The following is a 24,829-nucleotide window of genomic DNA, read 5'->3' on the forward strand; positions in this document are numbered from 1 at the left end:
ACAGACATTTCTTTAGAGGGAGGTAGGTTCATAATAAAATCCACAAAGATTGATCCCCAAGGCCTTGATGGAACTGGAAGGTGTTGAAGGAGTCGTAAAGGAGAAGATTGTGATGACATGTTCCATGCATGTTAAACAAGAGGAAACATATTTTCTCACATCCTTCCTACAATTAGGCCACCAAAAAGAACGAAGCAGAAGTTCTTGAATTTTTATGACTCCAGGGTGTCCTACAAGTTTAGAATCATGGACAAGTTTGAGGACCTCAAGTCAAGCAGATTTGGGGACATTTATTTGGTGATTCTGCATGCAAAACCCCTCCTTAAAAGAAAGATCAATGTCTTTAGAAGGATTGTCGAGATAAAAGTCAGTTTGGTATCCATCTTTAATCTTCATTAAACATTCTTTAGTATCCAGTATCACCAAGACATTTTTTGGGCATAGAATGGTTCAGTCAACTTTAAATCTCTCCTGAGGTTTGGTAACTATCCTGGACAGAGCATTAGCCTTGTTGTTTCTTGATCCAGGCCGATAAATGTTAGAATTAAACCTGTACGGATAAATTCTACATTTTTATGGTCAGTAAGGACAGTCACCGGATGATCGGCTGTTATGATCTGGTGGCCTTGGAGCAGCATGAAATGACCTTCGCTGGAGCAGTGGTAACTTTACTGACCGCAACCCCTGATCCTATCACAGCAACTAGAAGTAGCCGTGGGGTGTGCCTAACCAGACCTAGACACCTCGACACAGCCTAAGGACTAAATATCCCTAAAGATGGAAATAGGAAAACTCTCTTGCCACAGAGTAGACCCCCAAAGGATAGGTAGCCCCCCACAAATAATGACTGTGAGTAGGAGAGGAAAAGACACACGCAGACAGAAAACAGGGATAAGCAAAGGAGGCCACTTCTACCTAGATAGGAAAGGATAGTACAGGATACTATGCGGTCAGCATAAAACACTACAAAATATCCACAGCAGAAAAATACAAAAACTCCACCACCCAACTAAAGATGTGGAGAGTATATCTGCAACTCCAGCGAGTCCAACCAGACTGAAAAAAACATCAGGCACAGTCTAGCAGGAACAAAATAGAAACAAGATAAGCACAGAAAATAAACACACAGCAGTGTGTCTAAAAAAATGAAGAAAACACTTATCTTAGCTGAATTGGCAGCAAGCAGGAGGGGCCAGGCAGAGGACCTACACTTCCAAAGGAACATTGACTACTGGCAAGGACTAATGAGTCCTGCACAGCTAAATACCCCAGTCCGAATTGCAATTAGCAGAAACACCTGTCCAAGACTGCTGCTCAGGAATAACTGCATTACCATCAACAACCACCGGAGGGAGCCCAAGAGCAGAATTCACAACAATCGGCCCCTTCCAAAAGATGTCTCCATTTGGACAAGGTGACTTTAATAGCTAAAAGTTCTTAATTTCCAATGTCATAGTTCTTTTCTGCAGATGACATGGTATGAGAAAGGAATGCACATGGATGAAACTGCATTTTGTCTCCAACTCACCGTGATAATACTGCAGAGTCTAAGGCGTCTGCTTCAACAACAAACGGCAGTTCAGGATTTGGATGGACTAGTAATGGTGCGGAAGCAAAAAGAGTCTTTAGTTTGTCAAACACCACTTGTGCCTCTGGAGATCAAAAATATACTTTGGTTTTCTTTGTGAGTGAAGTAATTGGTAAAATGATTTTTAATGAATCTTCTGCAGAAATTTACAAATCCTATAAAGCGCTGGAGGTCCTTTACATTTCTTGGGGTATTCCAGTCAGTTACCGCTTTTACTGGGATCAATACTTAGACCTTCTGGGTAGATGAACTATCCCAGGAATTGAGTTCTGGTTTGTTCAAATGCACATTTCTCGAGTTTGATATAGAGATGGTTTTCCTCTCGACGTTTCAGGACTAACTGGACATGTCTGCGATGCTCCTCCAAGAAATTTGAAAATATAAGTATATCATCAAGATAAACAACAAATTGATCCAAGAAATCTTGAAACACATCAGTAATTAAATGCTGAAAGATGGCAGGGGCATTGCTAAGGCAGAAAGGCATAACCAGATATTCAAAATATCCATATCTAGTTCTAAATGCAGTTTTCCACTCATCTCCCGGGCAAATTCGTATGATATTATAGGCCCTTCTTAGATCGAATTTGGTAAAAATCTTGGCAGAATGCAGTCTCTCCAGCAACTGAGGAATTAAGGGGAGTGGGTAGCGATTCTTAATGGTAATCTTGCTAATTTCCCTGTAATCAATTCATGGCCGCAGAGTTGAGTCCTTCTTTTCTAAAAAAAACAAGGGTGCTCCAGCTGGTGAAGAAGAAGAAGGTTGAATGAAGCCTTTCTTTAAATATTCGTCTAGGTATTCCTTTAGTACTTTCAATTCAGGTTCAGAAAGATTGTAAATTCGCCCAAACGGAATAGACGCTCCAGGAAGTAATTCAATGGGACAGTCGTAAGGACGATGAGGAGGCAGTTGATTGGCTTTCTTCTTATTACAGACTTCACTGAACTGCTGGTTCTGATGAGAAATCTCGGACACTTGAATTTGTTTGGAAACAGATTAGCATGGCAATTGTTCTTACAGTATTCAGAGGAAAGGTAATGGTCCTCGATGCCCAGTTGATAGACGAGTCATGGATTGAAAACCAGGGAATTCCTAGAATAACTGGAAATTTTGGAGAGGAAATAAGATGGAAACTAACCGCTCATGATGATTCCGTTCAATACAGATTTCCAGTTAAATTGTCTCGTGAGTAGGGTTGAGCGACTTTTGTTTTTATAGGATCGGGTCGGATTTCACGAAACCCGACTTTTTCAAAAGTCGGGTCGAGTGAAATCGGCCGATCCTATAGAAAAGTCGGGGTCGGGGTCGGCCGAAACATGAAAGCCAATGCAGTGCATTGGGTTTCTAATGGTTCCCAGGGTCTGAAGGAGAGATAACTCTCCTTCAGGCCCTACGATCCATATTAATGTGTAAAATAAAGAATAAAAGTAAAAAATATTGCTATACTCACCCTTGGACGCGCCCTGGTTGTAACCCGCAGCCTTCCTTCCTAAGAATCAGCGCTTGAAGGACCTTTCGATGACGTCACGGCTTCTGATTGGTCGCGTGAGCGGTCACATGGGCGTCACGCGACCAATCAGAAGCCGTGACGTCATCGAAAGGTCCTTCAAGCGCTGATTCTTAGGAAGGAAGGCTCCCGGTTACAACCAGGGCGCGTCCGAGGGTGAGTATAGCAATATTTTTTATTTTTATTCTTTATTTTACACTTAAATCTGAATTCCGATACCAATTCCCGATATCTTAAACATATCGGGAATCGGTATCGGAATTCCCATTCCAGATTCAGAAGATCGCCGACTTCATGGCCGACCCCACACAGGGGTCGGGTCGGGTTTCATGAAACCCGACTTTGGCAAAAGTCGGCGACTTCTGAAAATGGCCGACCCGTTTCGTTCAACCCTACTCGTGAGTAACAGGTCCATAAGATAAAGGTGATCCATCCACAGTTTCCATATCGATGGGCATGGATTTAGTCCTACTTGCAATGTTATTATCAAGTGGAAATTGTAAGTTCATAAAATTTCCTCCTGCTCCAGAATCTAACATGGCAGAGCATGGTATTTTTGGCTCCCAATCATGACCTGTATGGGAACGACAAAATGAGAAAATGGCGATTACTCTTTGACCTTATCCTGCATTACAGATAAGATGGTCTTCATAACTGGATCTAGCTGTTCAGAAAGGTCTAAATTGCTTGCAGTTTTGGCATTTGTGAAGGCTATAGTCCTTTTATTAGGACTGTTGATGACAAAATGTCCAAAGCCCCCACAATAGAGGCATACATAGTAACATAGTAACATAGTAACATAGTTAGTAAGGCCGAAAAAAGACATTTGTCCATCCAGTTCAGCCTATATTCCATCATAATAAATACCCAGATCTACGTCCTTCTACAGAACCTAATAATTGTATGATACAATATTGTTCTGCTCCAGGAAGACATCCAGGCCTCTCTTGAACCCCTCGACTGAGTTCGCCATCACCACCTCCTCAGGCAAGCAATTCCAGATTCTCACTGCCCTAACAGTAAAGAATCCTCTTCTATGTTGGTGGAAAAACCTTCTCTCCTCCAGACGCAAAGAATGCCCCCTTGTGCCCGTCACCTTCCTTGGTATAAACAGATCCTCAGCGAGATATTTGTATTGTCCCCTTATATACTTATACATGGTTATTAGATCGCCCCTCAGTCGTCTTTTTTCTAGACTAAATAATCCTAATTTCGCTAATCTATCTGGGTATTGTAGTTCTCCCATCCCCTTTATTAATTTTGTTGCCCTCCTTTGTACTCTCTCTAGTTCCATTATATCCTTCCTGAGCACCGGTGCCCAAAACTGGACACAGTACTCCATGTGCGGTCTAACTAGGGATTTGTACAGAGGCAGTATAATGCTCTCATCATGTGTATCCAGACCTCTTTTAATGCACCCCATGATCCTGTTTGCCTTGGCAGCTGCTGCCTGGCACTGGCTGCTCCAGGTAAGTTTATCATTAACTAGGATCCCCAAGTCCTTCTCCCTGTCAGATTTACCCAGTGGTTTCCCGTTCAGTGTGTAATGGTGATATTGATTCCCTCTTCCCATGTGTATAACCTTACATTTATCATTGTTAAACCTCATCTGCCACCTTTCAGCCCAAGTTTCCAACTTATCCAGATCCATCTGTAGCAGAATACTATCTTCTCTTGTATTAACTGCTTTACATAGCTTTGTATCATCTGCAAATATCGATATTTTACTGTGTAAACCTTCTACCAGATCATTAATGAATATGTTGAAGAGAACAGGTCCCAATACTGACCCCTGCGGTACCCCACTGGTCACAGCGACCCAGTTAGAGACTATACCATTTATAACCACCCTCTGCTTTCTATCACTAAGCCAGTTACTAACCCATTTACACACATTTTCCCCCAGACCAAGCATTCTCATTTTGTGTACCAACCTCTTGTGCGGCACGGTATCAAACGCTTTGGAAAAATCGAGATATACCACGTCCAATGACTCACCGTGGTCCAGTCTATAGCTTACCTCTTCATAAAAACTGATTAGATTGGTTTGACAGGAGCGATTTCTCATAAACCCATGCTGATATGGAGTTAAACAGTTATTCTCATTGAGATAATCCAGAATAACATCCCTCAGAAACCCTTCAAATATTTTACCAACAATAGAGGTTAGACTTACTGGCCTATAATTTCCAGGTTCACTTTTAGAGCCCTTTTTGAATATTGGCACCACATTTGCTATGCGCCAGTCCTGCGGAACAGACCCTGTCGCTATAGAGTCCCTAAAAATAAGAAATAATGGTTTATCTATTACATTACTTAGTTCTCTTAGTACTCGTGGGTGTATGCCATCCGGACCCGGAGATTTATCTATTTTAATCTTATTTAGCCGGTTTCGCACCTCTTCTTGGGTTAGATTGGTGACCCTTAATATAGGGTTTTCATTGTTTCTTGGGATTTCACCTAGCATTTCATTTTCCACCGTGAATACCGTGGAGAAGAAGGTGTTTAATATGTTAGCTTTTTCCTCGTCATCTACAACCATTCTTTCCTCACTATTTTTTAAGGGGCCTACATTTTCAGTTTTTATTCTTTTACTATTGATATAGTTGAAGAACAGTTTGGGATTAGTTTTACTCTCCTTAGCAATGTGCTTCTCTGTTTCCTTTTTGGCAGCTTTAATTAGTTTTTTAGATAAAGTATTTTTCTCCCTATAGTTTTTTAGAGCTTCAATGGTGCCATCCTGCTTTAGTAGTGCAAATGCTTTCTTTTTACTGTTAATTGCCTGTCTTACTTCTTTGTTTAGCCACATTGGGTTTTTCCTATTTCTAGTCCTTTTATTCCCACAAGGTATAAACCGCTTACACTGCCTATTTAGGATGTTCTTAAACATTTCCCATTTATTATCTGTATTCTTATTTCTGAGGATATTGTCCCAGTCTACCAGATTAAGAGCATCTCTAAGCTGGTCAAACTTTGCCTTCCTAAAGTTCAATGTTTTTGTGACTCCCTGACAAGTCCCCCTAGTGAAAGACAGGTGAAACTGCACAATATTGTGGTCGCTATTTCCTAAATGCCCAACCACCTGCAGATTTGTTATTCTGTCAGGTCTATTAGATAGTATTAGGTCTAAAAGTGCTGCTCCTCTGGTTGGATTCTGCACCAATTGTGAAAGATAATTTTTCTTGGTTATTAGCAGAAACCTGTTGCCTTTATGGGTTTCACAGGTTTCTGTTTCCCAGTTAATATCCGGGTAGTTAAAGTCCCCCATAACCAGGACCTCATTATGGGTTGCAGCTTCATCTATCTGCTTTAGAAGTAGACTTTCCATGCTTTCTGTTATATTTGGGGGTTTGTAACAGACCCCAATGAGAATTTTGTTACCATTTTTCCCTCCATGAATTTCAACCCATATGGACTCGACATCCTCATTCCCTTCGCTAATATCCTCCCTTAAAGTGGACTTTAGACAAGACTTTACATAGAGACAAACCCCTCCTCCTCTCCGATTTTTACGATCCTTTCTAAACAGACTTTAACCCTGTAAGTTAACTGCCCAGTCATAGCTTTCATCTAACCATGTCTCGGTTATTCCCACTATGTCAAAGTTACCTGTAGATATTTCTGCTTCTAGTTCTTCCATCTTGTTTGTCAGGCTTCTGGCGTTTGCGAGCATGCAGTTTAGAGGATATTGTTTTGTTCCAATCTCCTCACTGTGGATTGTTTTAGAAATGTTCTTACCTCCCTTCTGAGTATGTTTTCCTGGGTCGTCTTTGTTCGAGTCTAATGTTTTTCTTCCCGTCCCCTCTTCTTCTAGTTTAACGCCCTCCTGATGAGTGTAGCGAGTCTTCTGGCGAATGTGTGTTTCCCAGGTTTGTTGAGGTGTAGTCCGTCTCTGGCGAGGAGTCCATCATACCAGTAATTCACACCGTGGTCCAGGAATCCAAATCCTTGTTGTCTGCACCATCGTCTTAGCCAGTTGTTTGCATCAAGGATCCTGTTCCATCTCCTGGTGCCATGCCCGTCTACTGGAAGGATAGAAGAAAAAACTACCTGTGCATCATGTTCCTTTACTTTCTTCCCCAACTCTTCAAAGTCCTTGCAGATTGTCGGTAGGTCCTTCCTTGCCGTGTCATTGGTGCCAACATGTATCAGAAGAAATGGGTGGACGTCCTTGGAGCTGAAGAGCTTTGGTATCCTATCGGTCACATCCTTGATCATCGCACCTGGAAGGCAGCATACTTCTCTTGCAGTTATGTCCGGTCTGCAGATGGCTGCTTCGGTGCCTCTCAGTAGTGAGTCTCCCACCACCACCACTCTTCGTTGCTTCTTGGCTGTACTTTTTGCTGTCACTTGTTGCTGTGTGCCCTTTTCTTTTTTGCTTGCTGGTATTGCTTCATTCTTAGGTGTGCCATCTTCATCCTCTACAAAGATTTGATATCGGTTCTTCAGTTGTGTGGTTGGTGATTTCTCCATGGTCTTCTTGCTTCTTTTGGTCACATGCTTCCACTCATCTGCTTTTGGAGGTTCTCTGACACTTTTTGCACCTTCTGTGACCAGTAGAGATGCTTCTGTTCTGTCTAGAAAGTCTTCATTCTCTTTGATGAGTTTCAAAGTTGCTATTCTTTCTTCCAGACCCCGCACCTTTTCTTCTAAAAGGGCCACTAGTCTACACTTCTGACAGGTGAAATTGGATTCTTCTTCTGGTCGATCTGTGAACATGTAGCACATGCTGCAGCTCACCATGTAGGTTGTCACATCTGCCATGTTGCTCCTAGATCCTGCTGACTTGCTGTGTGTTTTCCTTCTTGTGTAATCTACTCAGCCAAGCTCTCTTGCAATAATGTCCTACAGGCAAAAATTCAGGCAAATTAGCCTCCTGAAGCTTGAATCCCTGGTTTGGTGATGCTTTCGAAGCAGCTGGTCCCGGCTGTACCCAACGATCTTCTAGCTTAGGGAGACTTCGCTTCTCCCAGAAGGCACCTGGAATATGCAAATTAGCCTCCTGAAGCTTGAATCCCTGGTTTGGTGATGCTTTCGAAGCAGCTGGTCCCGGCTGTACCCAACGATCTTCTAGCTTAGGGAGACTTCGCTTCTCCCAGAAGGCACCTGGAATATGCAAATTAGCCTCCTGAAGCTTGAATCCCTGGTTTGGTGATGCTTTCGAAGCAGCTGGTCCCGGCTGTACCCAACGATCTTCTAGCTTAGGGAGACTTCGCTTCTCCCAGAAGGCACCTGGAATATGCAAATTAGCCTCCTGAAGCTTGAATCCCTGGTTTGGTGATGCTTTCGAAGCAGCTGGTCCCGGCTGTACCCAACGATCTTCTAGCTTAGGGAGACTTCGCTTCTCCCAGAAGGCACCTGGAATATGCAAATTAGCCTCCTGAAGCTTGAATCCCTGGTTTGGTGATGCTTTCGAAGCAGCTGGTCCCGGCTGTACCCAACGATCTTCTAGCTTAGGGAGACTTCGCTTCTCCCAGAAGGCACCTGGAATATGCAAATTAGCCTCCTGAAGCTTGAATCCCTGGTTTGGTGATGCTTTCGAAGCAGCTGGTCCCGGCTGTACCCAACGATCTTCTAGCTTAGGGAGACTTCGCTTCTCCCAGAAGGCACCTGGAATATGCAAATTAGCCTCCTGAAGCTTGAATCCCTGGTTTCATTCTCTGTAGCCGCTTCAATTTGCATAGGTTCAGGAACACTTTCCATTTCTTGTCATTTTTTAATGCTGAATGAGTAAAGGAGTAGTTATGGTTGTTTCCAAATAATTACTGTCTTTCCTTTCTTCGTACACTGAGTCTGTGATCAATTTGGATGCTCAATTACTACTGCAAGTCTTTTGGAGTATGTGTGTACAAGCTTTGCACATCTAGATGCTGAAATGTTTTCCCATTCTTCCTCACACACTCAATCTAGTTCTGTCAGATTGGATGGAGGAGTCTGTGATCAGCAATTTCCAATTCTTGTCACAGATTCTCAATGGAATTCAGGTCTGAGTGGCGACTGGGCCATTCACACACATGAATATGCTTTGATCTAAACAATTCCATTTTATCTCTGGCAGTATGTTTAGGATCACTTTTCTGGTGGAAGGTGAACCTACACACCAGTCTCAAGTCTCTAACAGGTTTTCCCTCCAGGATTACCCTGTATTTAGCGCCATCCATCTTTCCAGCAACTCTGCCTAGCCTTTCTGTCCCTGCTGAAGAAAAGCATCCGCACATCATGCTGTCACCACCATGTTTCACAGTGGGGATGGTGTTTTTAAATGTGATGTGCAGTGTTAGTTTTCCAACACACAAAGTGTTTTTTAATTTAGCTCAAAAAGTTCTTCTTTGGTCTAATCTGACCAAAGCACCTTCTTTTACATGCTAGTGTGTCCCCTAAAGGGCTTTCTGCAACCTGCAAATGAGACTTCTTATGGCTTGTTTCAAAATGCCTTTCTTCTTGCCACTCTTCGCAAAAGTTTTTTGGAACATGCGACTAATAATTATCTTGTGGATAGACTGTACCTCAAACAACCATTAAAGGGAATGTGTCGCCAGGTTTTTGCTACCTCATCTGAGAGGAGCATGATGTAGGGGCAGAGAATGATTTCAGTAATGAGTCACTTACTGGCCTTCTTGCTGCAGTTTTCATAAAACCCCTATGTTATCTGCTGCAGATCTACTTGTTCTCTCAATGCTGAGCTCTGTATAACCCCGCACACTTCACTAATTGGCAGCTTTCTGTGTACACTGTGCATAGGCAGAAGGCTGCCAATCAGTGGCGCACAGCTCATGAATATGGAGGACTAAATGATCGCAAGTTTACTAGCTCTCTAAAGATAATCTCCTGCTGATAAGTGAAAACTGCAGCAAGCAGCCCAGTAAGTGATAAAGATTCCCTTTAATAACTTCAATGCGATAAGTGCGTGGTGCTCATACGCCATACTAAGTAAAATAACGGGGGCTCACAATCTAAGTTTCTTGTCAGACTTACAGCTTTACAGTTGCAACTACTGATAATTTATATGAAAAACACAATTTGCTGATCTGAAATAATGACATATCAAACACTATTAGAAAGGAAATATATATTCTATGTACAATGATCCATATACTGTATGAAACTGCATACATCAGTACAGAGACTTATTGTATTTACCAGCTGTCAGAGGAATATGTCCTCATGTGAACCTACTGTATGAGAGAGCGGACAGGTGCCAGATCTCTTGGACAGGGACATACCATTCCAACTGTCACTCTGTCACTTATTCTTAAACAGTTTTTATTGAATATTTTTATATATAACATACAAAAAGTAAAGAGTATCCATGCAAGGACAAGGAAAAGCAAAAAATAGCAAAACATTCAAGTAAAACGGCAAGACAATCAGGTGAAGTATAACCACCTTACACGAGTCGGATTCACTCCATAACCATTAATTGATTGTCCAGAGCGTTGCCTTAATGCTGTCTTGAGTATCATATTCCTTATCATCATAAACATCCGATAAACAAAATAGAATGAAAAGAAGAAGAGAGTGTAGGGTAGGTAATAGAAAGTGCGGAAAAGAGAGAAAGGAGGAAGTAAGGGGGTCTGATTAAGAGGACGGATGAATCTCCTCTGTTTGCGTTAACTGCCTCTCTGTTCTACCCTACTTCGCTAATTTGTCTCCAAGAGTGATAGGAATTCTGGCGATTCGTGAAACATAATCCATTCCTGCCATGTTTTGTAAAACGTATCCTCACACTGTGTCGTAACGGTGGATAGCCGCTCTATTCTAAATGGGAAATCCATTTCAAGTGTCCAATCCCCGATACTTGGGGCAGTCTTAGAACGCCACTTCCTAGGAATGATAGTATGAGTGGCCGTTATGCAATGTTTTAGGAGACCTACCTTCATGCTCCTGAAGGAGCCTGCGATCATTGACAGTAGGCCCAACTGTGGGTTACTTTGAATGATGTCACCAGATACCTTTGAATAAATTTCAAAGACCTTATTCCAAAGTTTTTTAATTGGTGGACAATCCCACCAGATGTGGAGCATGGTACCCTCAGATGCCTTGCATCTCCAGCAGAGGTCAGATACCATATCTTATGAAGGTGGGCTGGACATCTGTACCACCTAGATAAAAGTTTAAAGTTTGTTTCCTGAGCCCTACAAGCCAAAGGGAGCATGTGTTTACAAAAAAAAGATCTTTTCCAATGCCCAAAAGAAAATTATAGCCCAATCTCCCGTTCCCAATCCAAGGCAAACCATGACTTATTCTCAGCTCTCTCTGATATAAGAATTGAGTATACTTGTGAGACTGAGTGTGCAGGACTCATCTCTTGAATCATCAATGATTCCAGTGGCGTCAGATCTGTCTCGATTAGAGGAGCCGGTTGGAGGGACGACTGTTATGAAAGGCAATTCAGTACTACAATGGACATAGCGGTCAGAGCACATACAGTGATCTGACAATAACCCAAAATCATAGAACGAGCTCTGAGACGTGGGAAAACTGCAGACCGCAATCCCTAATCCTCTCCAAACAACACTAGAGGCAGCCGTGGATTGCGCCTAACTCTGCCTATGCAACTCGGCACAGCCTGAGAAACTAACTAGCCTGAAGATAGAAAATAAGCCTACCTTGCCTCAGAGAAATACCCCAAAGGAAAAGGCAGGCCCCCACATATAATGACTGTGAGTTAAGATGAAAAGACAAACGTAGAGATGAAATAGATTCAGCAAAGTGAGGCCCGACTTTCTTAACAGATCGAGGATAGAAAAGGTAACTTTGCGGTCTACACAAAACCCTAAAGAAAACCACGCAAAGGGGGCAAAAAGACCCTCCGTACCGAACTAACGGCACGGAGGTACACCCTTTGCGTCCCAGAGCTTCCAGCAACAAATAAGACAAGCTGGACAGAAAAAATAGCAAACATATAGCAAAGAAGAACTTAGCTATGCAGAGCAGCAGGCCACAGGAATGATCCAGGGAAAAGCAAGTCCAACACTGGAACATTGACAGGAAGCCAGGATCAAAGCATTAGGTGGAGTTAAGTAGAGAAGCACCTAACGACCTCACCAGATCACCTGAGGGAGGAAACTCAGAAGCCGCAGTACCACTTCCCTCCACTAACAGATGCTCACAGAGAGAATCAGCCGAAGTACCACTTGTGACCACAGGAGGGAGCTCTGCCACAGAATTCACAACAGTACCCCCCCCTTGAGGAGGGGTCACCGAACCCTCACCAGAGCCCCCAGGCCAACCAGGATGAGCCACATGAAAGGCACGAACAAGATCGGGAGCATGGACATCAGAGGCAAAAACCCAGGAATTATCTTCCTGAGCATAACCCTTCCATTTAACCAGATACTGGAGTTTCCGTCTAGAAACACGAGAATCCAAAATCTTCTCCACAATATACTCCAATTCCCCCTCCACCAAAACCGGGGCAGGAGGATCAACAGATGGAACCATAGGTGCCACGTATCTCCGCAACAATGACCTATGGAATACGTTATGTATGGAAAAAGAATCTGGAAGGGTCAGACGAAAAGACACAGGATTAAGAACCTCAGAAATCCTATACGGACCAATGAAACGAGGTTTAAACTTAGGAGAGGAAACCTTCATAGGAATATGACGAGAAGATAACCAAACCAGATCCCCAACACGAAGTCGGGGACCCACACGGCGTCTGCGATTAGCGAAACGTTGAGCCTTCTCCTGGGACAAGGTCAAATTGTCCACTACATGAGTCCAAATCTGCTGCAACCTGTCCACCACAGTATCCACACCAGGACAGTCCGAAGACTCAACCTGTCCTGAAGAGAAACGAGGATGGAACCCAGAATTGCAGAAAAATGGCGAAACCAAGGTAGCCGAACTGGCCCGATTATTAAGGGCGAACTCAGCCAAAGGCAAAAAGGACACCCAGTCATCCTGATCGGCAGAAACAAAGCATCTCAGATATGTTTCCAAGGTCTGATTGGTTCGTTCGGTCTGGCCATTAGTCTGAGGATGGAAAGCCGAGGAAAAAGACAAGTCAATGCCCATCCTACCACAAAAAGCTCGCCAAAACCTTGAAACAAACTGGGAACCTCTGTCAGAAACGATATTCTCTGGAATGCCATGTAAACGAACCACATGCTGGAAGAACAATGGCACCAAATCAGAGGAGGAAGGCAATTTAGACAAGGGTACCAGATGGACCATCTTAGAAAAGCGATCACAGACCACCCAAATGACTGACATCTTTTGAGAAATGGGAAGATCAGAAATAAAATCCATAGAGATATGTGTCCAAGGCCTCTTCGGGACCGGCAAGGGCAAAAGCAACCCACTGGCACGAGAACAGCAGGGCTTAGCCCGAGCACAAATCCCACAGGACTGCACAAAAACACGCACATCCCGCGACAGAGACGGGCACCAAAAGGATCTAGCCACCAACTCTCTGGTACCAAAGATTCCAGAATGACCAGCCAACACCGAACAATGAACCTCAGAGATAACTTTATTGGTCCACCTATCAGGGACAAACAGTCTCTCCGCTGGACAACGATCAGGTTTATTAGCCTGAAATTTTTGCAGCACCCGCCGCAAATCAGGGGAGAGGGCAGACACAATTACTCCTTCCTTGAGGATACTCGCCGGCTCAGACAAACCCGGAGAGTCGGGCACAAAACTCCTAGACATAGCATCCGCCTTCACATATTTAGAGCCCGGAAGGTACGAAATCACAAAGTCAAAACGGGCAAAAAACAGCGACCAACGAGCCTGTCTAGGGTTCAACCGCTTAGCAGACTCAAGATAAGTCAAGTTCTTATGATCAGTCAATACCACCACGCGATGCTTAGCTCCTTCAAGCCAATGACGCCACTCCTCGAATGCCCACTTCATGGCCAGCAACTCTCGGTTGCTCACATCATAATTTCGCTCAGCAGGCGAAAACTTCCTGGAAAAAAAAGCGCATGGTTTCATCACTGAGCAATCAGAACCTCTCTGCGACAAAACAGCCCCTGCTCCAATCTCAGAAGCATCAACCTCGACCTGGAACGGAAGGGAAACATCTGGTTGACACAACACAGGGGCAGAAGAAAAACGACGCTTCAAGTCTTGAAAAGCTTCCACAGCAGCAGAAGACCAATTGACCAAATCAGCACCCTTCTTGGTCAAATCGGTCAATGGTTTGGCAATACTAGAAAAATTGCAGATGAAGCGACGATAAAAATTAGCAAAGCCCAGGAACTTTTGCAGACTTTTCAGAGATGTCGGCTGAGTCCAATCATGGATGGCTTGGACCTTAACAGGATCCATCTCGATAGTAGAAGGGGTAAAGATGAACCCCAAAAATGAAACCTTCTGCACACCAAAGAGACACTTTGATCCCTTCACAAACAAAGAATTAGCACGCAGGACCTGAAAAACTATTCTGACCTGCTTCACATGAGACTCCCAATCATCCGAGAAGATCAAAATGTCATCCAAGTACACAATCAGGAATTTATCCAGGTACTCTCGGCAGATGTCATGCATAAAGGACTGAAACACTGATGGAGCATTGGCAAGTCCGAATGGCATCAGTAGATACTCAAAATGACCCTCGGGCGTTTTAAATGCAGTTTTCCATTCATCTCCTCGCCTGATTCGCACCAGATTATACGCACCACGAAGATCTATCTTGGTGAACCAACTAGCCCCCTTAATCCGAGCAAACAAATCAGATAACAATGGCAAGGGGTACTGAAATTTAACCGTGATCTTATTTAGAAGGCGGTAATCTATACAAGGTCTCAGCGAACCATCCTTCTTGGCTACAAAAAAGAACCCTGCTCCTAATGGTGACGATGACGGGCGAATATGCCCCTTCTCCAGGGATTCCTTCACATAACTGCGCATAGTGGCGTGCTCAGGCACGGATAAATTAAACAGTCGACCTTTTGGGAATTTACTACCAGGAATCAAATTGATAGCACAATCACAATCCCTATGCGGAGGTAGGGCATCGGACTTGGGCTCATCAAATACATCCCGGTAATCAGACAAGAACTCTGGAACCTCAGAAGGGGTGGATGATGAAATTGACAGAAATGGAACATCACCATGTACCCCCTGACAACCCCAGCTGGACACCGACATGGATTTCCAATCTAATACTGGATTATGGGCTTGTAGCCATGGCAACCCCAACACGACCACATCATGCAGATTATGCAACACCAGAAAGCGAATAACCTCCTGATGTGCAGGAGCCATGCACATGGTCAGCTGGGTCCAGTATTGAGGCTTATTCTTGGCCAAAGGCGTGGCATCAATTCCTCTCAATGGAATAGGACACTGCAAGGGCTCTAAGAGAAACCCACAACGCTTAGCATACTCCAAGTCCATCAAATTCAGGGCAGCGCCTGAATCCACAAATGCCATGACAGAATACGATGACAAAGAGCAGATCAAGGTAACGGACAGAAGAAATTTTGACTGTACCGTACCAATGGTGGCAGACCTAGCGAACCGCTTAGTGCGCTTAGGACAATCAGAGATAGCAAGAGTGGAATCACCACAGTAGAAACACAGCCCATTCAGACGTCTGTGTTCTTGCCGTTTAACTCTGGTCAAAGTCCTATCGCACTGCATAGGCTGAGGTTTAAGCTCAGGTAATACCGCCAAATGGTGCACAGATTTACGCTCACGCAAGCGTCGACCGATCTGAATGGCCAAAGACATAGACTCATTCAAACCAGCAGGCATAGGAAATCCCACCATGACATCCTTAAGGGCTTCAGAGAGACCCTTTCTGAACATAGCTGCCAGCGCAGATTCATTCCATTGAGTGAGCACGGACCACTTTCTAAATTTCTGACAATATACCTCAATCTCATCCTGACCCTGACAAAGAGCCAGCAAATTTTTCTCTGCCTGATCCACTGAATTAGGTTCATCGTACAGCAATCCGAGCGCCAGGAAAAACGCATCGATATTACTCAATGCAGGATCTCCTGGCGCAAGAGAAAATGCCCAGTCCTGAGGGTCGCCGCGCAAAAAAGAAATAACAATCAAAACCTGTTGAACTGGATCACCAGAGGAGCGAGGTTTCAAGGCCAGAAATAATTTACAATTATTTTTGAAACTCAGAAAGTTAGTTCTATCTCCAAAAAACAAATCAGGAATAGGAATTCTTGGTTCCAACATAGCTTTCTGATCAATAGTGTCTTGAATCTTTTGTACTCTTGCCGAGAGCTGATCCACAAATGAAGACAGACTTCTAATGTCCATCGCTACACCTGTGTACTGAACCACCCAAATGTCTAGGGGAAAAAAAAGGCAAAACACAGTGCAAAGAAAAAAAAATGGCCTCAGAACTTCTTTTTTCCCTCTATTGAGAATCATTAGTACTTTTGGCTTCCTGTACTGTTATGAAAGGCAATTCAGTACTACAATGGACATAGCGGTCAAAGCACATACAGTGATCTGACAATAACCCAAAATCATAGAACGAGCTCTGAGACGTGGGAACTCTGCAGACCGCAATCCCTAATCCTCTCCAAACAACACTAGAGGCAGCCGTGGATTGCGCCTAACTCTGCCTATGCAACTCGGCACAGCCTGAGAAACTAACTAGCCTGAAGATAGAAAATAAGCCTACCTTGCCTCAGAGAAATACCCCAAAGGAAAAGGCAGGCCCCCACATATAATGACTGTGAGTTAAGATGAAAAGACAAACGTAGAGATGAAATAGATTCAGCAAAGTGAGGCCCGACTTTCTTAACAGATCGAGGATAGAAAAGGTAACTTTGCGGTCTACACAAAACCCTAAAGAAAACCACGCAAAGGGGGCAAAAAGACCCTCCGTACCGAACTAACGGCACGGAGGTACACCCTTTGCGTCCCAGAGCTTCCAGCAACAAATAAGACAAGCTGGACAGAAAAAATAGCAAACAAATAGCAAAGAAGAACTTAGCTATGCAGAGCAGCAGGCCACAGGAATGATCCAGGGAAAAGCAAGTCCAACACTGGAACATTGACAGGAAGCCAGGATCAAAGCATTAGGTGGAGTTAAGTAGAGAAGCACCTAACGACCTCACCAGATCGCCTGAGGGAGGAATCTCAGAAGCCGCAGTACCACTTCCCTCCACCAACAGAAGCTCACAGAGAGAATCAGCCGAAGTACCACTTGTGACCACAGGAGGGAGCTCTGCCACAGAATTCACAACAGACGACACGAAGGAACGTAGTTGCAAATATGCAAACCATGAGATGTGGAGATCTGGAAATTTCTCCCTCAGTTCCGCCAGTGATTGCCGTCTCTCTAATGTCCTAGAGATGTGCATCACTCGGAGTTTAAGTGTGTTGGACCACACCAAAAACGACCCTACTCCAACAGCTAGGGGAAACTCGGGTTTGTCAAGCACTGGGGTCATGGGATAGGGGCTGTTTGAGAAACTCTGTGTCAAAATAGAGTCCCATATTTTAAGTAGATCACATGTCAGAAAAGGTAGAGAATTGATCCAGTTACGATGTATCTTAGGGGTCCAAAGTAGCGAAGTCAGTGCCAGTGGTGAAAGAGACCTCCCTGATCATGAAACCAGTCCAAGGCCCGTATCACTATGGCTGCCCGATGGTAGTTTCTCAAGTTCGCCACTGCCTTTTGATTTGGGTTTGCTAAGCAGTGAGCGAGCAAGTCGAGGTCTCTTCAGTCCCCATATGAACTTACAACAGACTGTGTCTAGATGATTAAAAAATGTGCCTGTGATTATCACCGGGACTCCCTGGAACAGGTACAACAGTCTCGGGAGAATATCCATTTTGATGACATTTATTCTACCAAACCATGACAACCTAGCTCTCCCATATCTTTGAAGATCGGCTGTACTACATGTTAAAAGAGGGGTGAAGTTGGCCTGATATAATTGGGAAGTCTCTGATATCAACTGTACCCCCAGATATTGCATTGATGTGGAACACCACCGAAAGGGAAATGAGTTTTGTAGCACCACCCTCTCTCGACACGGCACCGTAATATTAAGTATCTCAGACTTAGATGGATTGATTTTAAAGTTACTTACCCTGCTATACCTATCAAACTCCCTCATACCCACGGGTAGTGAAAGTCTCGGGTTCGTGATATACAGCAATAAGTCATCTGCATATAAGGAGAGTTTATGTACTCTAGGCCCAACCTTTATACCAGTAATATTGGGGTTGTCTCTAAGGGCTACCGCTAGGTGCCCCATCACTATAATATACAGCAGCGGTGGCAGCCCTGTCTCATTCTATTTGATATCTGAAAAGATTCTGAAATGACACCATTGCATTTTAGTTTAGCTGTGCGGTTATGATATAGAGCCATTATCTTCTGTAGGTTTGGTCCCATATTGATCTGACGGAGTGCACTATGGAGAAAGGACCATTTCACCCGGTCAAATGCCTTTTCAGCATCAACCGATAGAAAACATGTGGATGACTTTGTCGTTTTACTGTGGGACAGAAGTAAGAGTGTCTTAATAGTATTATCCCTCGCCTCAGGACAAACCCTACCTGGTCAGCAGGGTCGGCGTTAGGGGCAGGCAGACCAGGCAGCTGCCTGGGGCCCCCACTCCCCCAGGGGCCCCCAGCTAGCGGCAAGTCACGCAGCCGCTATGGGGCCCCTGCGAGGCAGTGCCGACTCCCCCGCCGCATTGAACTATACCGGCGTCTGCCGGTACAGTTCAAAGCAATGATGGAGAAGAGAACATCACCTGACGCTCCCTCTCCCATCATTCCCCGCTCTGCCTCTGACACAGCAGGTGCGCGCGCACTCACTGTGACCCAGGCAGTGCGGCGGCAGCCGCCGACACAGGAGCAGGGAGCAGCGTGGGCTCGGGGAGAGGTAAGGAGCTTGTGTTTTTTTTGTTTTGTTTTTACTGGACTGTGCAGCCTTTCTCGGGAGGAGAGAGGCGGGGAGGGAAGGGGGGATGTGAGCTGTGCTGTATACTCCTGTGTGCTCTGCTGTATACTACTGTGGGCTCTGCTGTATACTACTGTGGGCTCTGCTGTATACTACTGTGGGCAGTGCTGTATACTACTGTGGGCAGTGCTGTATACTACTGTGGGCTCTGCTGTATACTACTGTGGGCTATGCTGTATACTACTGTGGGCTTTGCTGCTGTATACTACTGTGGGCAGTGCTGTATACTACTGTGGGCAGTGCTGTATACTACTGTGGGCTCTGTTGTATACTACTGTGGGCTATGCTGCATACTACTGTGGGCTCTGCTGCTGTATACTACTGTGGGCAGTGCTGTATACTACTGTGGGCTCTGCTGTATACTACTGTGGGGGGCTGCATTATATTCTATAGGGAGGTGACATTATACTCTGTGGGGGGGCTGCATTATACTCTGTGGGGTGGCTGCATTATACTCTGTGGGGTGGTGGCTGCATTATACTATATGTGGGCTGCATTATACTGTATCGAGGACTATGGGGTGCATTATACTATATGAAGAACTATGGGGTGCATTATACTATGGGAAGTGAATTGTACTACATGGATGACTATGGTGGTGCATTATACTTTATGGAGCACTGTGAGGAGTGTATTATGCTATAAGGAGGACTGAGGAGTATATTTTAATATATGGAGGACTATGAGGAGTGTATTATACTATATGGAGGACTATGGAAAGTGTATAATACTATATGGAGGATTATGAGGAGTGTATTATACATTTTACAATATGGAGGACTGTGGTGCACATTATAATATATGGAGGAGTATGGGGTGTATTTTACCAAACAAGCAAAATGCAGCATATTCATTGGGTGATTGGATTGTTTATGCCGGAATAAAAATCCTTGTTATCAGCAGCACATCGCCGGTGTAAACTGTAGGTGTGCTGCTGATAACATGATACTGTATGGTGATCTGTTAGTGATCTATTAGCGATGTTTCTGTCCCCATCATTCTTTCTCAGACGGTGGAAAGAGGCCGAGAAACAAGCGTCCAACGACTTCAGTATTGTCGTTCACACTCGTTTAGCGGCCTGAGATCAGTGCATGTAAATACAACCGAAATGCTTTTGTGTGATGTGCGATATGTTAGCATTTGGGGCCCCATTTTAAACTTTGCCTAGGGCCCCACTTTGCCTAAAACCGGCCCTGCTGGTCAGTATGAATTAAGTCTGGTAGATAGGTGGCCAATCTCATTGCTCTCATTTTGGAGTATAATTTTATATCTAGGTTGATCAGTGAGATTGTCCTGTAGCGTCACTCTGTCACTTATGAGGCTGCTCATGGACGCTCAGTATGCGGTGATAAGTGAAAACAACAATGAGATTTATGGCTGTTTTAAAAGTAAAATTCTTGTACGTATATTTTACTAGATTATTATAAAAAGGAGCTTCAAACTTAGGAAATCTATAGTTATTAAGTGCCATGACTTCTGCCCTTTTGGTCCATATACACGTATTGTCAAAATTGTTGGTACCCCTCGTTTAATGACAGAAAAACCCACAATGGTCACAAAAATAACTTGAATCTGACAAAAGTAATAATAAAAAATCTAGAAAATGAACAAATGAAAGTCAGACATTGCTTTTCAACCATGCTTACACAGAATTTAAAAAAAAACAACCTAAAACTCATGAACAAGGCCTGGACAGAAATGATTGTACCCTTAACTTAATAATTAGTTGCACAACCTTTTGAGGCAATCACTGCAATCAAGCGATTCCTGTAACTGTCAGTGAGACTTCTGCACCTCTCCACAGGTATTTTGGCCCACTCCTCAAGTGCAAACTGCTCCAGTTGTCTTGTGTTTGAAGGTTGCCTTTTCCAGACGGCATGTTTTAGCTCTTTCCAAAGATGCCCAATAGGTCAGGGCTCATAGAAGGCCACTTCAGAATAGTCCAATGTTTTCCTTTTAGCCTTCTTGGGTGTTTATAGCTGTGTGTTTTGGGTCTTTATCCTGTTGCAAGACCAATGACCTGCAACTGAGACCAAGCTTCCTGACACTGGGCAGCACATTTCTCTCTAGAATCCCTTGATAGTCCTGAGATTTCATTGTGCCCTGCATGGATTCTAGACACCCTGTGCCAGATGCAACAAAGCAGCCCCAGAACATAACAGAGCCTCCTCCATGTTTCACAGTAGGGACAGTGTTCTTTTTTTGAAATGCTTCATTTTTCCGTCTTTGAATGGAAGCTGATGTGCCTTGCCAAAAAGTTCAGTTTTTGTCCCATCTGTCCATAGGACATTCTCCCAGAAGCTTTGTGCTTTATCAACATGTAGATTGGCAAATTCCAGTCTGTTTTTTTTTATAATATTTTTTTCAACAATGGTGTCCTCCTTGGTCATCTCCCAAGAAGTCCACTTTGGCTCATACAAGGACAGATGGTGCGATCTGACATTGATGTTCCTTGAGCTTGAAGTTCACCTTTAATCTGTTAAGAAGGTTTTCTGGGCTCTTTTGTTACCATTGGTATTATCAGTCTCTGATTTGTCATCAATTTTCCTCCTGCGGCCACATCCAGGGAGGTTGGCTACAGTCCCATGGATCTTACATTTCTGAATAATATGTGCAACTGTAGTCACAGGAACAACAAGCTGCTTGGAGATGGTCTTATAACTTTTATCTTTAACATGTTTGTCTATAATTTTCTTTGTAATCTCCTGAGACAACTTCGCTTCCTATGGTCCATGTTAAGTGTGATACACACCATGTCACCAAACAGCACAGTCTGTAGCCCTATATACCCACTCACTGATTCCAAGATTGTAGACACCTGTGATGCTAGTTAGTGGACACACCGTGATTTAACTTGTCCCTTTTGTCACATTATTTTCAGGGGTACCATCATTTCTGTCCAGGCCTATTACATGAGTTTTATTATTTTTTAAATTCTGTGGAAGCATGGTTGAAAAGCAATGTCTGACTTTCATTTGTTCATTTTCATAGATTTTTTATTTATTATAACTTTTGTCAGATTCAAGTTATTTCTGTGACCATTTGGGGTTTTTCTGTCATTAAACGAAGGGTACCAACAATTTTGACCATGAGTGTATAATATGAGGACATTGCAGTCATGATCAGACAGAAAATCCATGTCAGAGTGAAGCAGAATGATCCAGCTACAGAGTGAGTGTATTAAATCTCCTCCCTCCCACACTGACAGCTGCAACTTGTAGCAAACAGTGTGAGATCTCAGCAGGGAGGAGGGACACTGAGGAGCCGTCAATCAGGCTAGATAATCAGAGATTGAGTGTAAACTTTAACATAGAATTATATATCCATTCTGACACGGATCAATGGCAGTAGAGATGTATTAAAGTATTTGCAGTTTGTATTATGTAACCTCGTGGCAGATCTGCTATAAAGGGGTTGTCCCAACATAAGCAGATCTGCCACGAGCTATGCGCTCTCAGATGCTGTAAGCAGAGGCATTGTTTTTCCTCTACAACATTGGAGGAACACAGAGGCTCTTAATCTGGTCTAATAGGGAGCTAACAGTGCGCTCGGGCAACTTCAGATAAGCACTTGAAAACTTTATGGCAAAGAGTTTGAAATCGGCCATAGCTGAGAAACTGCAGAGCTGGCCGGTAACCTTGGCAGCAAGCAGTATACAATAGAATTAAACATTTATCTCTTCTTGAAAATGGAGATGATTTTTAATCTAAAATAAATTACAAAGCAAACACGACAAATGACAAGAGACCATAAAGGGACAAATACGACTATATTCCAAATTCATAAAAGTTATATTTTGCCATAATACCGCACCCATATCTGTGGGCCAAAGCTGTTCCCATATATGCCATTAGCTTATCGCATCCAATGCCCTCACATCAGATGCCATATGCCAATGTGACCCCGGCCTAATAGAGATCTTAGTGCCTGTGAACAGTAAGGCTATGCTCACACGTTGCGTTTTTGCTGCATTTTTTAATGCAAATTTTAAGCTGTGTTTTACAGCACCAGCAAAAGCTGAGATTTCAGCACCCTCAGGCCGGGATCACACATATGCGAGATACGGCCGAGTCTCGCAGGTGAAAACCCTCCTCTGGCGCCGGCACTCCGGAGAGGAGCGTGCAGCTGCACAGCAATACATGGAGCCGCACGCTCCGCTCCGGAGTACTGGCGCCAGAGGAGGGATTTCACCTGCGAGACTCGGCTGTATCTTGCGTATGGGTGATCCCGGCCTCATGCACACATTGGGGTTTTTCCTAACTGAATTGGAAAACTGCTGTGTTTGCAAATTGCAGCATGTCACTTCTTTCAGCATTTTTTCAGCCATAGAAAGCAATGAGTAAATGCAAAAATGCAGGTATCAGGGTTTGCTGTGGTTTTGGTTCCAAATCCTAAGGAAGTTGCATCATGTCTCTTTTTGGGGGCACAAGAGACAATAAAAATGCAGCAAAATCCGCTGTGTGTAAGCAGCTTCTTTACTGCCAAGAGAGCAGGTTTTGCCTGCAGAAAAAAACTCAGCAAAAATGTGACGTGTGAACAGAGCCCATGAGTGCTTCTCCTAGTGCCCCTTATATATAACCTAGACAGCAATAACACTCCCATAGAACAAGAATAATGCCGTGTTCTGTGCCCCAGAAAAGACACACAAGTGATACCGTCCTCTGTGTGCCCCATTGGAAGTTATAAGTCCCCTTATGAAGTAATACTGCCCAAGTGCCACCATAAAAAGTGGTAATGTCTCTTGGGTGCCCTCTTAAAAAGTAGTAATTTCCTTTAAGGGGGTCGTCCAGGCTTATCACAAGTTTTTCGTCACTCTGTGTGCAGTGCTGTTCACACACGGATCTAGCCACCCCATGTCACTGAGTGTCTCTGCAATCGCAATGATTAAATACCTAGACATGATGCAGATGTAAAATGCCAAAAATAATTGTGGATTTGCTGAATTTTTTTTTTTTTTTACCCCACCTCGATCTCCCAAAAAATAAAAAAATTGTGGTGTTCAAAATTATAACTCATCTTCCAGCCCTTATACAGCTGCATCAATGGTTGAGGCTAACAGATTTTTTTTTTCTTCGAAAAATAGGCTCAGTAATGAGCGGCGTCAGCCTTCTGGTACAAATTACATTTTTAATCTAAACCTGAACATCTTTCTGTATAATTTTAGATATTAGTCTCTGGCTTCTATCAACCTTCTTTGCTTTAATATGTAGGCAAAAGTTAATGCGATTTTTTTAATGTATCTAACTATTTAACAGGATTTTTAGTCAAGTTTTACATTTATTTGAGACAACAAATGAGCAAATGTTCAGCAAAATAAACTCGTAAGTGAATTTGGAGCTCCCTCTAGTGATGTAGCTGCAATACTGCAGAATCATTTGCGCAAAGCTTCTATGTACTGCATATGTAACAAGTAGCCAGTAGGTGGCGTCACATCTACTGGGAAGATAGCTAATGTGTGCGATCAAGGATTATGCATTTATTAGGGTACTAGATGGTAGCCCGATTCTAACGCATGGGGTATTCTAGAATATGTATGTAGTTTATTTATGAAGATTTTAGAATAATACATTGAATACACAGGATTCGGCCGGCCACGACCAATTAGCGCCTGTCGCTGATTGTTCGTGGCCGGCCACGTAGTATATAGCACAGTTACATAGTATATAACAGCCCACGTAGTAAATAGCACAGCCACGTAGTATATTGCACAGCCCACAGACTATATAGCACAGCCACGTAGTATATAACACGGCCCATGGAGTATATAGCACAGCCCACGTAGTATATAGCACAGCCCACGGAGTGTATAACAGCCCACATAGC

The sequence above is a fragment of the Ranitomeya imitator genome, chromosome 1, assembly GCF_032444005.1.
Source record: "Ranitomeya imitator isolate aRanImi1 chromosome 1, aRanImi1.pri, whole genome shotgun sequence".
NCBI lineage: Eukaryota > Metazoa > Chordata > Amphibia > Anura > Dendrobatidae > Ranitomeya > Ranitomeya imitator.